The sequence below is a fragment of the Cupressus sempervirens genome, chromosome 5, assembly GCF_028749045.1.
Source record: "Cupressus sempervirens isolate cs-2001-9-10 chromosome 5, ASM2874904v1, whole genome shotgun sequence".
In the NCBI taxonomy this organism is placed as follows: Eukaryota; Viridiplantae; Streptophyta; class Pinopsida; order Cupressales; family Cupressaceae; genus Cupressus; species Cupressus sempervirens.
This window is the reverse complement of record NC_143122.1, coordinates 254,206,853-254,221,991: the sequence shown is the minus strand read 5'-3', so window position 1 is coordinate 254,221,991 and position 15,139 is coordinate 254,206,853.

Sequence of the window (15,139 nt, the reverse complement as noted above, 5' to 3'; positions counted from 1 at the left end):
CAAATGATTAGTGAAGAAATAAATGCATTCTCAATCTTGGGCATAGCGTTATCATAATTTCTTAACTCAAAAGAAGTCAATCTACCAAATAAACCATAAAAAGTAAGAACATTACCAAACATAGCTCTTTATTCTCGAATATAAGACATTCTTAGAGAATAAATAAGCAATAATTTTCTAAGAAATTTACTTACAACTTTTGAATCACTGATGACTCCAAAATCTTTGATAGCACTTACAACTTCTTTGATTCGGTTAACATACTGCATTATGTTTTCTCCATTTTCATCCTCGTATCATCATATTTTCTTTTAAATATGTAGTGTCTACCCCTAGTTTACTCTTTAGTTATTATTGTTGAACTCTTTTTGGCTAGCCTATGCTATGTTTGATGGTTAGTGATATTTGATTTCTAGAGTTTTGGATATTGTTTCGTACTCAGTTGACTATATGATGAGATTTCTTTGGTACTAGTTATTTCATGTATGCATGATTACACTTTGATGATGATTGTTTATAATGATTCCAATTATTTCATGATGATAGTTAGATGAATTATTTATATGTGTGTTCTATTAATACTTACCTCATACTTGCATGTGTATGTTTTCTTTATGGTTGACGTATCTGATGTGGTTGAGGAAGAGAGTCGTAGTCACCTACTAGTCAGGATTTACATGATGCCCACTTCTTACCATTGCCTATATTGTTTAGAATATATGTGTTTGTACATGCATGGATTTTATGTAGATTGCAAGTATTGGGTATCAACTTCCCTGAATTTCTAGGATGAGCATACCCTATCACAATATCTCAATGGTAAGAGAGGGGAGATAAATCTTGAGTTTGAATCCTATCCTTAAACCATTTTTCCTAAAAGTAGGGTAAGTATCTGAGATGTTTACCCATTCAAATTCGCCATATGACATAAATTCATGATTATAACCCTTGAGTTTGATCTTGTATGTTGTATTTTATGATGGGTTTCCATAGTTTGTCTTGTGGGTCTATGGCGATTTTTCTTTTAATTAAATCAAATTAAAAGAATAATTAATGATTTAATTTAATGGAAAATTATTAAGATAATTTCAATATTTAATTATATTTAATTAATTGAGAAATTAATTAAATAAAAGAATTAAATATAAAGATAAAATTATAGTTCTAATTTTAGAGCGTAATAATATTTATTTAATTTAATAATAATAAATTTAGGAGATCATTTTTAAATAAATGCTAATTATTATTACTACTTAAGTCAATAAGTATATTTATCAAAAAATGCTTCAAAAATTAATTAAAGAGAGAAAGAGAAATTAATTTAATAAAGATATTTTGAATTGCAAAAAGTGTGCATGAATATTTATAAAGTAATAAAATATTAAAAAGAATTTGATCAACGAGTTTCCTTGCGTGATTGCACAATTAGAGCTCCAAATTTAGGGGAAAACACTTTATTAGAGATATAGAGCTCATTTCGTAGGGATTGGGATTTTGAAAAAGGGATTTTTTAAAAAGAGGCATTTTAGAAGAAAGATGATTTCTCATGTTGTTGGTGTGGTTGCATATTAGCATCAAATTTAGGTAGAATCTTGTGGTTTATTTGTACAATGATTTCTGTTCTTCGAATTTCCTATCTTCTTCGTGTCTAATAAATTTGTTTTTCGAGTTTTATTTAAGATGAATCTTTCATGGTAAATTTTATTGTTATTCATATCAAATCTATCTATAATCAAGAAATTGAGTTTTAAAACCCTCATTTTTGAATTTTATTCAGTTGGGTATTTTGATCAAAAAGGGTTTTGAATAAAAATTGAATTATAGAATGCAAAATTCGATTGGTTTATTAGATTTTCCCTATTAGAGTATTGTTAGCATTTTTAAAAATAAATAAATTTTGGGGGTGGAGTGGGCGGGGGGGGGGGGCTATTTTTGTTTTTATTGAATAACATATATATATATATATATATATATATATATATGAATTTTGGTGGATATGGCCACCAACCCCGCACCCACCCCATCTTTTCACCCTGCCATGATAGCGAGAGGGTTGCCAGCGGCCATTAAAGGCTAGACATAGTAGATCTTGCTGTCGTGACAACAAAAGTATTGCCGTAGGCAGTACTTTGCTATCGTGACAACAAGGACTATCATAATAGAATCCTAGCCTATGGGCTTTAAACAAATTTTAAAGAAAGTTTTTTTTAGTTTGTATTTTTAAATTTAATTTAATTTAAATTTATTAGATCAAATTAATTTAATTAAATATTAATTTATTAAATGATAGATTTAAATGTTATCAATGTTTATAATTATTAATGATATAACATAACATTATTATTATTATTTTCTTTTAATAGTTATTATTTTATTATTAGATCAATAATTACTTTATTATTAATTTAATTTATGTTATTTTATTAATTAGTGATTATTATCTTTAGTAATTTAATGACTATTGATTTTAAAAAATTAATAATATTTAATTAATGAATTATGAAATTGTATGTGAAAAGTAAATTCTAAAATTTGTAAACTTTACCAACCTGAAAACTGGCAACAAAATGAAAGCTTAAACCTTACTGTAAACTCAAATTGTGTGTTTTCAAAATCAAACAAAACTATGAAACTACACTATTAATTGTATGTTGTCTTATGTTTTGGGTTTGGGGTTAATTTAGAGTGTTGACCAGGTCTAGGATGTTTATTGGAGGCCAGGAAATATTGTTTTAGTGATTACATATAATTTTATGATTTGGTTTATGTGTACTTTCTTGGATTAGTCCTGTTAGGATGATTGTATTAGTGATGTTTGCATTTTGACCAAGTGATTTGGGTACTTTTTAGTTGCTTGTTTAGAGAATTGATGTATGGTTTTTGGTCTTTTGAGATCTTTTTTCTTTATTGAGCTTAGGGTAGGTTATCTGTATGTTAAGTTGGGAAGTGGCTTGCAAAGGAGACTGAGGACCTAAAGAGGCTGACAGGTAACCCATTGTAGGTTATTTTAATAAGTGAAAACATTACACTAAATGAGAGTAAAATGAACTAATAAGAGTCTTTATCTTTCCTTGCCCATGCCTTGAGTGCTAGTACAAACTAGGATTAGAGTAGCGAGGATGCTTAGTTGCGACCATGCATCATTAGTATGCCTTGTTAGTATGAAAGGATACTATTGCCACATAAAGTCACTAGGGGGATGGAGGATTAAAAGACTAGCCTGGTAACCTTAGAGTTGGCTCGTGCAATGACACTTGCCTACTAGCATTATAGATTCCCTCCATGTCTTGTAGCCTTTGGGTTTAGATATCATTTTATCTTGGTACCTTTGAGTTAGATTACTTTTAGGTTTTCCTTGACTTAGATGTTAGATTTGAATTTTGAGTTTGTTATCTTGTTTGGGACTTGAGATTATTTCCTCAGTGAGATGGGAGTGAACCTTTTTGGGTTACCACGAGGTTGGATGGTAATGCTTTTCACTTTTACTATTAAGATCTATCAGTTTGATACTGTGGCTGGAGTTCCTTGTTATGCATTTTCTTTCATTCTATCTTTTTGTACTATGATGGATGGTTATACTTAATGTATTGTATTTTATTTCATGGATCTTAAAGAGATGATGTAATCTATTTTATGATGTATACTCTCTTAGCCTTTCATACCCTGTGACATGTATAGTGGATGATTGTGCATTCTGATTATTGCCAAGTGATGTTCAGAACAATTGTATATTATTTAAATGGATTTGAACTTGTAGTTAATATTTAATGTGGATGTGTTGTATATTGGATTTAGTATTATTCAAATTTAAAGTGTGATTCAATCTCTTGGGATCCATAAGGAATGTAATCTATTTATGTGTTTCATATGTATGAATGTATGTTATTGTTTCCACTATTTTTTAATTGTTGTTATATGTTATCTCTTTAAAAAAAAATTGGAAAACTTAGTGAAAACTTTAGGTTAGTTCTTTTGGATCCCTTGGCAGGGCATTTCAAAATCTTTCTTTTTTGGTTCTCAACACATATAGGTATGCTCCATGCATAAGTATTAAATTGTCCTACATTACTTTGACAATAGTATAGTCTTTGAAATCATCAAATTCAACATCATTCAATGTAGAAGTAATCTTAATCATCACGATGTTATGTTCTTTCTTCTGGTTCATCTCATCAACTATCATAGGTCCATTAGGAGGGATGTACTACTTTTATAGAAAGTGTAATGCATTGCATGGTCTCCAATACAAAATAGACACAACTTTATCGTACTCTACGATGATGAAAAGTTCTCCTTGTTTATCTTTGGTACCTCTCTCTTATACATCTTTAGATCTTTAGTTTAGTCCTTTAAAAATTTCCTTCAAGCACTTATCTTTGATGCCAATTATTAAATAACTTTGGGGGGGGGGGGGGGGGGGGGGGTGAATCAATAATTACCAATTATCCTATAGGCCTTAAAAAATCTTTATTATAGACTTTGACAATTTAATCTTTCATATCAATCACTTGCTAATGGAATCTAACATTCTACTTCAAACTTATACCAACTTTACTTCAAATTGTTATCTTATGATTTCTTAATATAGCACATATCAGATTAATCATTTATTTCATACTGATTTGTAGCATACAAGTATTAACATTAAATAAAATTTGCAACACAATAAATAATCAGACATTTGACACAAGAACTTAATGTGAAAATCCTATAAAGGGAAGAACCACCTAGGACTGACAACCCAAATTTTTATCTCTTATGAAGTAAGCTCTTTTAGGAGCCAATTTTGTAAAAGGTCACATACAAATCATTACATGCGACCTTGTTAGAGAATTTTCACCAAAGATCATCTAGACTTTATCACTCCTTGACATTTCTAAAGAGTGACCTACTCTAAAGGACTTAATAATATTACTATTGAATGCTATTGTATAGGATTTCAAAGAATTGTTAGGACTACTTGGTTAAGGGATTTTTATTCTACAATGGTTAAGAAGTAATAGTGAAATTGATTTGTTAGGTTTACCACTACCTTGTTTAGGTCTTCATTTCTCTCTTCCTTGGCTCATCCAAAAACTCATATAGTTACTTAGCACTTCCACTTTCTTGATATTCACAATGTGCAATTCCATCTTATTTTCCCTTTCTCTAGGCCTCCAAATCAATTAGCAAAAATTAGCAATAATAAACTTCACAATATATCGTTAAATAGTAAATTTTTGGCTTTGATAGACAATCTCATCCTTTGATTTTGCCACTTAATTACAATCATACATATCTTTACCTTGAAATTTTGTGCTCACTTTGAAAATAACAAAAATCCTTCATTAGATCTTCTACAAATTTCTCTACTTGTTGATCTTGTAATTAACTTCATCTTTGACTTTCAAACTTTGTGAAAATTCTTTATTTTCAACAAGCATCAGTCTTGGATTCCATCTTTTCTTTTGTTCTTTTCTCAGTGATTAGTACAACTAGCTTCGTAAATATGATGCTCAATTAACACTAGAATTTCTTGGTTACCACTTGACTTCATCTATTCTTCATTAAGTTCTCAGTGATAACTATAGTAGCCCAGTCACTAATGTGTTTCTTTATTCATTGAATAACTTGTCTAGCATATACATGATTTCATAACTTCGTGTAAAATAATCAAACAAAAACCATACTATCACAGTCTAGTTCATTCAACTTATGCCTATTGATTATCCATACTCTTATTAACACTTACATCAACATATATTCTCCAAATTCTCTTCATCAATCAAATGATATAACACTCTACTGAACTAGCACAATATCTAACCAATTATGACTAGACATGAATGACAACATAGCAACTGATATAACTCTTTCACATACATTAAAAATACCATCAATTAGGGATAAAAATAAATATATATCTACACACACACACACACACACACACACACACACACACACATATACATACATACATATATACATATATACATACACATATATATATACATACATATATATGTATGTATATACATATATACATATATACATACATATATATATATGTATATACATATATATATATATATATATATATATATATGTATATATATATATACATATATGTATATGTATATGTATGTATATACATACATATATGTATATGTATGTATATACATATATACATATATATACATACATATACATATATGTATGTATATACATACATATACATATATGTATATGTATATGTATATATACATATATATATATATATGTGTGTGTGTGTGTTTGTGTGTATGTATATATACATATACATATATATATGTGTATATGTATATACATACATATACATATATGTATGTATACATATATATGTATATATGTATATACATACATGTATGTATATATATATATATGTATATGTATATGTATATGTATATGTATACATGTAAACGTACACACACACACACACACACACAAACACACAAACACAGAGAAAATATGACATTAACTTAAGAGTGTGCATAATATGATTGGTTTATTACTATCATTGTAACTAGATCAAGTTATGTGAATGCAATATTTGCAATTTTGTCAAGCATAACCCAATTGAGTTATTTGAAAAGATAAAACCCAACCAGATTATGGCTTGTTAATAGCCATGGGAGTTGACCCAAAGACTTGAGAGATCATTTTCCCTCCAATTTTATTCTTTTAGATATTTTTTCATCTTCTAAGACATGAATTCTTGTCTTTTCCTTTGTCAAGTTTCCAAATGATAAAGTGGGTATCTTTGAAATCACCACTATAATCTCACATGTCTTCTTATCTTTCTAACCATATAAATTTTTCCTTGTTTGGACAACATTGGGAACTTTAATTAGTTTTACCACTATCTTCATAGCCCTCATAGATGTAACTCTAACCCTTTTTAATAAATTTTAATATACTTAACTGAATAAAAAAAAATTACATATTATTATTCTACATTTTATTCTATACATTTTGAAAGAACATTTCATTTTATTATTATTTTGATGCACATTATGCCCTCCACATGAATAGGTATCAAAATTTTAGGATATAATCACATCGAAAAATACTTTAAAATAAACACTCATAAGAATATTTTAAAAAAATTATAATTCTAGATATCACTCTTAACTATCATCCTACCAAAGGAATTTGAAAAATATTGAATATTACCATGTCTATTGTGCTACACACAAAAACAACAATGTTATGTTTTCTGAAAAAATAAGAAACTATTTTTTGTGTGCATAGGGTTTGACCCACCTAATCTTATCTAATTTAAAAAAAACCTATTGATTTAGAAACTAGATTTAGAGTACAATGTATATGTTTTACACATCTCTTTGAGTGGATGGCCATCAAATGTATCATCCAAGTTTAGGTTTACCTGATTTTAGGAAAAAGTGTCTATTTATACCCCTTTGTGTACACCATCTTGGTTTACTTAACCCCATTCTCGTTATCTCTCTACATATCCCCTTCTCTATCTTCTTCTCCCTCCCACTCTCTTTATCCTATTCTCTCTCTCTCTCTCTCTCTCTCTCTATATATATATATATATATATATATATATATATATATATATATATATATATATATATCCCTCTCATTATCCATAGCTATCTCCATCTCTTACTATCCCCTTCTCCCCCCTCTCTCTCATTCATTTTATCCTCCTCTCTCTTCCTCTCCCATTCTTCTTCTCCCTCCCCATCTCTTTATCCCCTTCTCTCTATCTCTCCTCATCTCTCCCTAAATATTCTCTCCCTATTCCATTCTCCTCATCTCTCTCCCTCTATTCCTATGAGATGTTGTTGTTGGCATTATGTTGTATTTGTCATTAGTGACAACACTTATTTGATTCTATATGTTCATTGAGCTCATCACTTAGTCTATAGCTTATACTGAGCATTTAACAATTACCTAGTAAGCTTAGTAGTTAAGCAGTTCACACTGAGCATTCTTGAAGCTACCAAGTGAATATGTAGTCTAGTAGTGTTTATCAAGCTTATAGTGTTCACCGAGCAGATAGTGGTCACCAAGCTTAAGTAGTGTCTATTGAGTCATCAGTTTGTGTGATGTGAAGCTAGTGTCTACCAAGTAATGGCTGTGTAGTGTTTACCGAGTGACAACAAAGTAAATGAAGGATTCAATATCTACCAAGTGACACTATATCTAACGAGTCTCCAATGGTTACCGAGTTCCAAGTTACATTGTGTGATTAGTATGAACCGAGCTTCTATTTCTACCAAGTGCATGACAATGCTGAGTAATGCAGTGGACACCGAGTATCAAAAGGTCACCAAGTTAGCTATTCAGAACCCAAGTTTGTATTATTTAGCTGACTCAGTAATATTTTGATTACTTGTGTTTTAGCCGACCTTGTAATTGTAAATATTGGAATGGTAATATGTAATGTATTGTATCATTTGTAATGTATGATGAGAATGTCAATGGAATAGACATGTAATGTTTTGAGAAGAGTGAATGCGAATCAGTAGTAGAGCAGAGTATTCAACAAGGTCTACAAGGAGCAGTAAAGATATATCAGTAACAAGAGGTGTTATGTACTTCAAGGATCTAATCAATAATCAAGTTGTAAGTTAGATCTACTATTTCATCCTAATAGGTGAATTAGTTTTCCAAATATTTTAATAGGGTAGACTTAATAGTCTTTGTATAAATCTCTTAATAGAGTGTATACTTCATTGTATGTTTGTAAAACCTCTAACAAGGTGTATCTAGTAGTCCAAATTTCTCTTAACAGGGAAGATAATTAGAAATGGTCAATGTAAGCCCTAATAGGCCAACTTTATACCGTAGTACTAAAGTTTTGTGGGTATCGTTCCCACCCTAGTTTTACTTTCTATTTGGAAGGTTTCTCAGTCACCAAAATACTATGTTCATGTGTTATGAATGTTTATTCTTTCATGCATATAGTAGATTAGATAAATGTATGGTGAATGATTTATTTTGTTAAGTGCTGAATTGATTTAAAGTTTTTGAGGTTATTGATTAACCCTTCCCCTCTTAGTAACCTAGCTAGTCTTGATTATTTCCAACAATTGGTATTAGAGCTTTGTGGTTCTCAGGATAAAGTTTGATAGCTTGAGCAAAGATCAAGGAAAATGGAGATATTTAGACTTGATAAAGCTATTGAGAATGAGAAGCTAGATCTGGAAATGGCCATAGCTCAACTCAAGGAAGCAAAAGAGTATCTTTCCCAATCACTGAAAAGAAGGAACCTACAAGATAGATGAATGACCACTAGTATGTTGAAGAAAAGATTGAAGATTTTTTCCCTTCAAGCAGTTCAAATGAAGAAAATGAAGCAATCAAATAACTCCTAGAAAATAATGGCTCTCTACAAGAAGAGGTAAGAAAATTGAAAAGAGAACAAGAAATTTTGTCAATAAGAATGTGTGAAATGTTGGAACAAAGGAATAAGGAAAGTGAAGACTTGGAAGCAAGAAACAATGCAAATCAAAATCAATCCCTTCAATAAGAATGTCTTATCAATCAGCTCTCCAATGCAAATGAGGAAATCATGAATCTGAGATTTGAAAATGAAAGTTTAAGGAATGATTTAATCTCTGAAAAGCAAACCAATGAAAGATTGAAAGTTGATCTAATTTCTAAAAAGAAACTCAATGAAAAGATGATGAAATTTCAAGCAGACATGGATCAATTCAATCAACAAAGTGAGCAAAATATTTATAGGCAAAAAGGTAAAGCAGGGCTTGGATACAAAGAAGAAGGTGAATCTTCCAAACAAGGTCCCAAAAGGAATCAAAGACCTACTTGCAATCACTATGGTAAGTTAGGTCATAAATCAAAAAAATGTTAGAAGAATGGAAAGGAAAAATTCAATAGAAAATGCTACAATTGGGGTAAACATGGTCATAAAGCTAATGAATGCAAGGAGAAACCAAAATTTGAAGGTAAATGTCACAAATGCAAGAAAGAAGGACACAAGGCAACTGAATGCAGATCCAAATCATTTAATCTAGCTGAAAAAATTGTCAAAGAAATATTTGGTTGGGATTACAATACTTGGTGTAGATATCACTATTGTGAAGAATATGGACACATTGGCATAGACTATACAAGGCATCACTTGAGAAAGAGAGATTCAATAGTAAGATGTTATACATGCACTAAACTTGGTTATATAGCTAAAAACTAAATGAATATAGGAAGAATTAAAGATGAGAAGAAAGCTAAAGTTGATAACATCAAGAAGTAGATGAGATAGTAGTGGATTCCCAAATCTACCAAGCAAAACAATTCAAATGATGGCCATGTAACTCAAGAAATGGGTGACTCCACCATTTCCAATTAGATTCATGAAGGAGGAAATTGAACTGTATCTTCAAGCTATATCTTGAGCAGTTCCAAATGTAAGAAAGTAGAAGATCCAAATTAGTATTTTAGATACAAAGGAATCACATGAGATAAGGTCTTACTGAGCAAGGTTAGTCATAGACTCAACCGAGCTAGGTTAGGAGTAATGAAAGTTTTGTTTGATCACTAAGTCACAAGTTTCTACTGAGCTAGTGAGTGGTGACAGTCTGTCATGCACTATGTCATTATGATACATAGCATTAATGGTGAATTTTCATCAAAAAAATAGTAGAATTTGACTTCATTTTTCACCATGACTTCAATCTACACAAAGCTAAGCAATTCTAGGTGCATCCAAGAAAATTTGAGCGAATTTGTAGCAAAAAATTTGTTCAAAAAATTTCTATCATTGATTAAGCAGCCATGGCATCCAGGAGTAGCAGCAGTAGCAAGGCGAAAAGAGGATCTAAAATGTTGGTTAAAGGTGTCGAGTGGAAAGTGCCTAACTTCAAGCTAGTTCTAGCAGTTGTAGAGTCACTAGACCCTAATGGAGCTCAATCCCAAATTCAACCCAAGATTAAGTGGATTAGGTACATTCTCAGTCGTGTACACAATGGTTAACTATGGTTAGAGTAGCTAGTGTTAATCACCAAGAAAATTATTCATAAGATTATGGGTCTTCCCATGCTGAACAAAGACAAATCTACCAAAACCCTAGCTTGAGATGAACTCCAAAAGAAAACCCTAGCTGAGTGGGATGGTAGAGGTCTAAAGATTAGCACTGTTTCTAATGTTGAATTGAGATTTGGTATTCATGTAATTGCTCATAAGATTTACAGCTCCAGTCATTTGAACAGTGTGCCATGTGAGGCAGTGGATTTAGCATTTAAGGTTGTGAAGAAAAATATGGAATTTGACCTGTTAGAGTTACTACTAAAAAAATTGAACAAGAATATGGACAGTATCTAGACATCAAAGAACAAACCTTGCAAATTTGATTCTTTGTTGACATGCCTTTTCTTTTATGTAGAAAAGATGTTCCAATTCTGTATCAGATTAATGAATTCATTGTAGAAATGGGTATAAATTTTGATAGAATTATGGATAATTACTTTGAATATTTCAGGGAAAAGATGAACAATAGGTTTAGGATTCCTTCCAAACTTGTTGAGGATTACAAAGATGATGTGTGCTTCATGGTTGATTGTGATAGAGTGTATATTCAGGTAGTCAAGCCCTGATTTGCATGGGTAAAACCTCTCCCATATGAGTTAAACATTGATGAAACTAGAGATATTATTGAAGCACTGGTAAATAAGCTTGTAGACCCTAAGCTACCAATTTTTGGTACATATGATAAGGCAAAAGCTAGAATTGAACTTGAAATCAAGCTACCCTAGGTAATCAACAAAGGAAAGAGGAAGATAGCCAAGATGAAAAATGCCACTAGCCCTCTTATGCTTACCGAGGGTAAAGGAGAGGATGATGATGATGAAGAAGAAGAAGAAGAATAGGAATCTGAGAAGGAGGTAGAACTAGTGAAGAAGAAAGGAAGGGTAATCATTACCAAACCTCCCAAGGCCTCTACAATTATTTTCACAAGAAGATCCAAAGGAAAAGGAAAAGGAGATAGTGAAGTTGTGCTTGTGAAGCCCCCACTTACCTTCCAGGAAAGGTTTAAATAGATGGAAGAAGGAACAGGCATCACAAATTTCAAGGCCCTAAAGTTTGACACAAGGACTGATGCTGAGAAGATACAGATTGAGGAGGTGGTACTCACTAAAATGGGAAAATGGAAATATTCCTTGGATCAGATTGCTCCTTAGATTTCAAAAGAATTGTTGGCAAGATTACAACCAAGGTGGGAATCAACTGTACAAACAACAAAAGATATATATGAGAAATCTTTGAGGAAGTTATTGCCAAATCTTACAGATGTAGAAGTGAAGGCAGCCATGAAAGAAACTAAAGGTAAAATGATGAATAGATTCCATACATGTTTGATTTTGATTAAAGAAATTGAGCATGTGGTTAGAGATGTAACAAGCATGTAGAAGAACATCTATCATTTGCATAAGCACAGGGAAGATCTAGTGGAAATTAAAGATGATGAGGAAGAAGATAACACTCCATGTGTTATTTTTGATGTCGAAGACTATCAAGCATTAAAGGTTGATGATGAAGAGAAAGAGGAAGAAGCTGAAGAGGAAGAAGATGAAGAAAGTGATGTAATGAGAATAGCAATAGAAGTCATTGCTTCTCTCCCTCATTCTCCACCTAAGACTGCTACATCATCAGGGTTGGAGATAGCCTCAGCAAGTATGATTGCAACCACCTTAGATATGTTATCTAAACAATCATTATTTCCTACCTCATAGCTCCAAGTATCTGTAATGGAAGTGTCTATCACTTCATCTACTAAGCTACAACCCTCTTCATTAGCTCCTAAGCCATCTACAACTCAACAGTGTGTGAAGCAGTCAGTTCTTCAATTGTGTCAACTTCTATAGTAGCATGTATAGTAAGTACACCATCATGTTCAACAGTTTTGTTTACTATAGCTTTGATAGCACCAACTTCTATTTCAATCAGTTCTCTAGATGTAAGTACTCTAGTTTGTGCTCCACCTACTGTTACTTCATTTTTGGATAGTACATCAGTTTTGGAAATAGTTAGCACTTCTTTCAGTTTTCCTATAGTTGGACCCATTCAAGTTTTTACTACAAGTCCAACAAATTCTACCATTGTTTCCATTTCTAAGTCCAAAGAAGTAAGCTCAGAAGTAAAACCAAAGACTCCTCTAAAACTTCTACTTATTGGTAGAGAAATTGATGAAGACATTGACTTGGACAAAGAAATTGCCATTCCCAAGTTGGATCTGGACACTACCACAATTGATGAAATGATACTAGTCAAGCAACTTTTGGAGCAAAAGGCAAGGCAGAAGTAGCTTTGAGATGAAAGAAATATAGAGTTTTCTATAATTGAGAATGCTAAAAATATAATAACTGAGCCTATAGGTGTTGATGTGGACTCATCATAGCACATTTTGTTGCAATTGGAAGAAACTATAAATAAGTTCAATGAAGATAATTCTAGCCAAGAAAAGCTTATTGAGAAGGTAGAGAAGAAGTTTGATAATAAGGTTCTTGAGCACATTGCTCAACACATTTCCATTAACTAGGTAGAACTATCTACAATTTTGAGCAATCTTGAACAATCCTTCACTAATGTGACATCACTTTTTGGCAAGCTTTGTGATGTTACTGAGTTCACCAAAGATATAAAGGAGAAATTGAGTAAGATTGATGTTGATATGAAGGCAAGTGCTCAAAGGCTACAACTTGACCCTAGTTCAAGCTTAGCACATCACATCAAGGTGAGATTTTTGTCAGATTTTCAAGTAGAATTTCTAAGAGAGGAAGCCAGGATTAGGTCTACATTGATTGATATAAAAAATATGATCCTTCTAGTTATGGACTCAATGCAGAAACATGTTGCATATTCAAAAACATTGGTCCAAGATAATGATTTTTCTATAGCAGATCATATGATTGAACTTTTTGCAGAAGTTCAAGTAGCACTCTCCACCTACAAAATTTTGCAAGATAATTGGGATAAGACATTGGCTCTTATTCTTAAGGTACACTCCAAATTTCTCTCATATTTTGGTGTCTCTATTTGAATATTTTGCATATCTCTTTGGCATTATTGTCAAAAAGGGGGAGTAAGAGATAGTAAGAGACATGGAAGTAAGAGATGATAAGAGACTTGTGGGGAAAATAAGGAAGAAAATAGATTGATTTATGTATAATATAAAAAGGATGAAAAGCTATGTATTTATTATGCCATATGTATGGGGGAGATATGTAAGATATGTATATACAACAACTTTACAAAGATCAATTTTGAAAAATCAAAAATCAGTATGTTAGTGTACATAAGGCTCACAAGTGTTTTTGTCACTAATGCCAAAGGGGGAGATTGTTGGCATTATGTTGTATTTGTCATTAGTGACAACACTTATTCGATTCTATATGTTCACCGAGCTCATCACTTAGTCTATAGTTTATATCAAGCAAGTAGTGCTTACCTAGTAAGCTCAGTAGTTAAGCAGTTCACATTGAGCATGCCTCAAGCTACTAAGTGAATATGTAGACCAACAGTGTTTACCAAGATTACAGTGTTCACCGAGTAGATAGTGGTCACCGAGCTTAAGCAGTGTCCACCGAGTCATCAATTTGTGTGATGTGAAGCTAGTATCTACTGAGTAATGGATGTGTAGTGTTTACTGAGTGACAACAAGGTAAACAAAGGATTCAGTATCTACTAAGTGACACTATATCTACCGAGTCTCCAATGGTTATTAAATTCCAAGCTACGTTGTGTGATTAGTATGAACTGAGCTTCTACTTCTACTGAGTGCATGACAATGTCGAGTAATGTAGTGGACGTGGAGTATCAGAAGGTCACCAAGTCAGCTATTCAGAACCCGAGTTTCTACTGTTTGGCTAACTCAGTAATATTTTGTTTACTTGTGTTTTAGCCGACCTTGTAATTGTAAATATTGGAATGGTATATATGTAATTTATTGTATCATTTGCAATGTATGATGAGAATGTCAATGGAATAGACATGTAATGTTTTGAGAAGAGTGAATGTGAATAAGTAGCAGAGCAGAGTATTCAACAAGGTCTACAAGGAGTAGTAAAGATATATCAGTCACAAGAGGTGATCTGTACTTCAAGGATCTAATCATCAATCAAGTTGTAAGTCA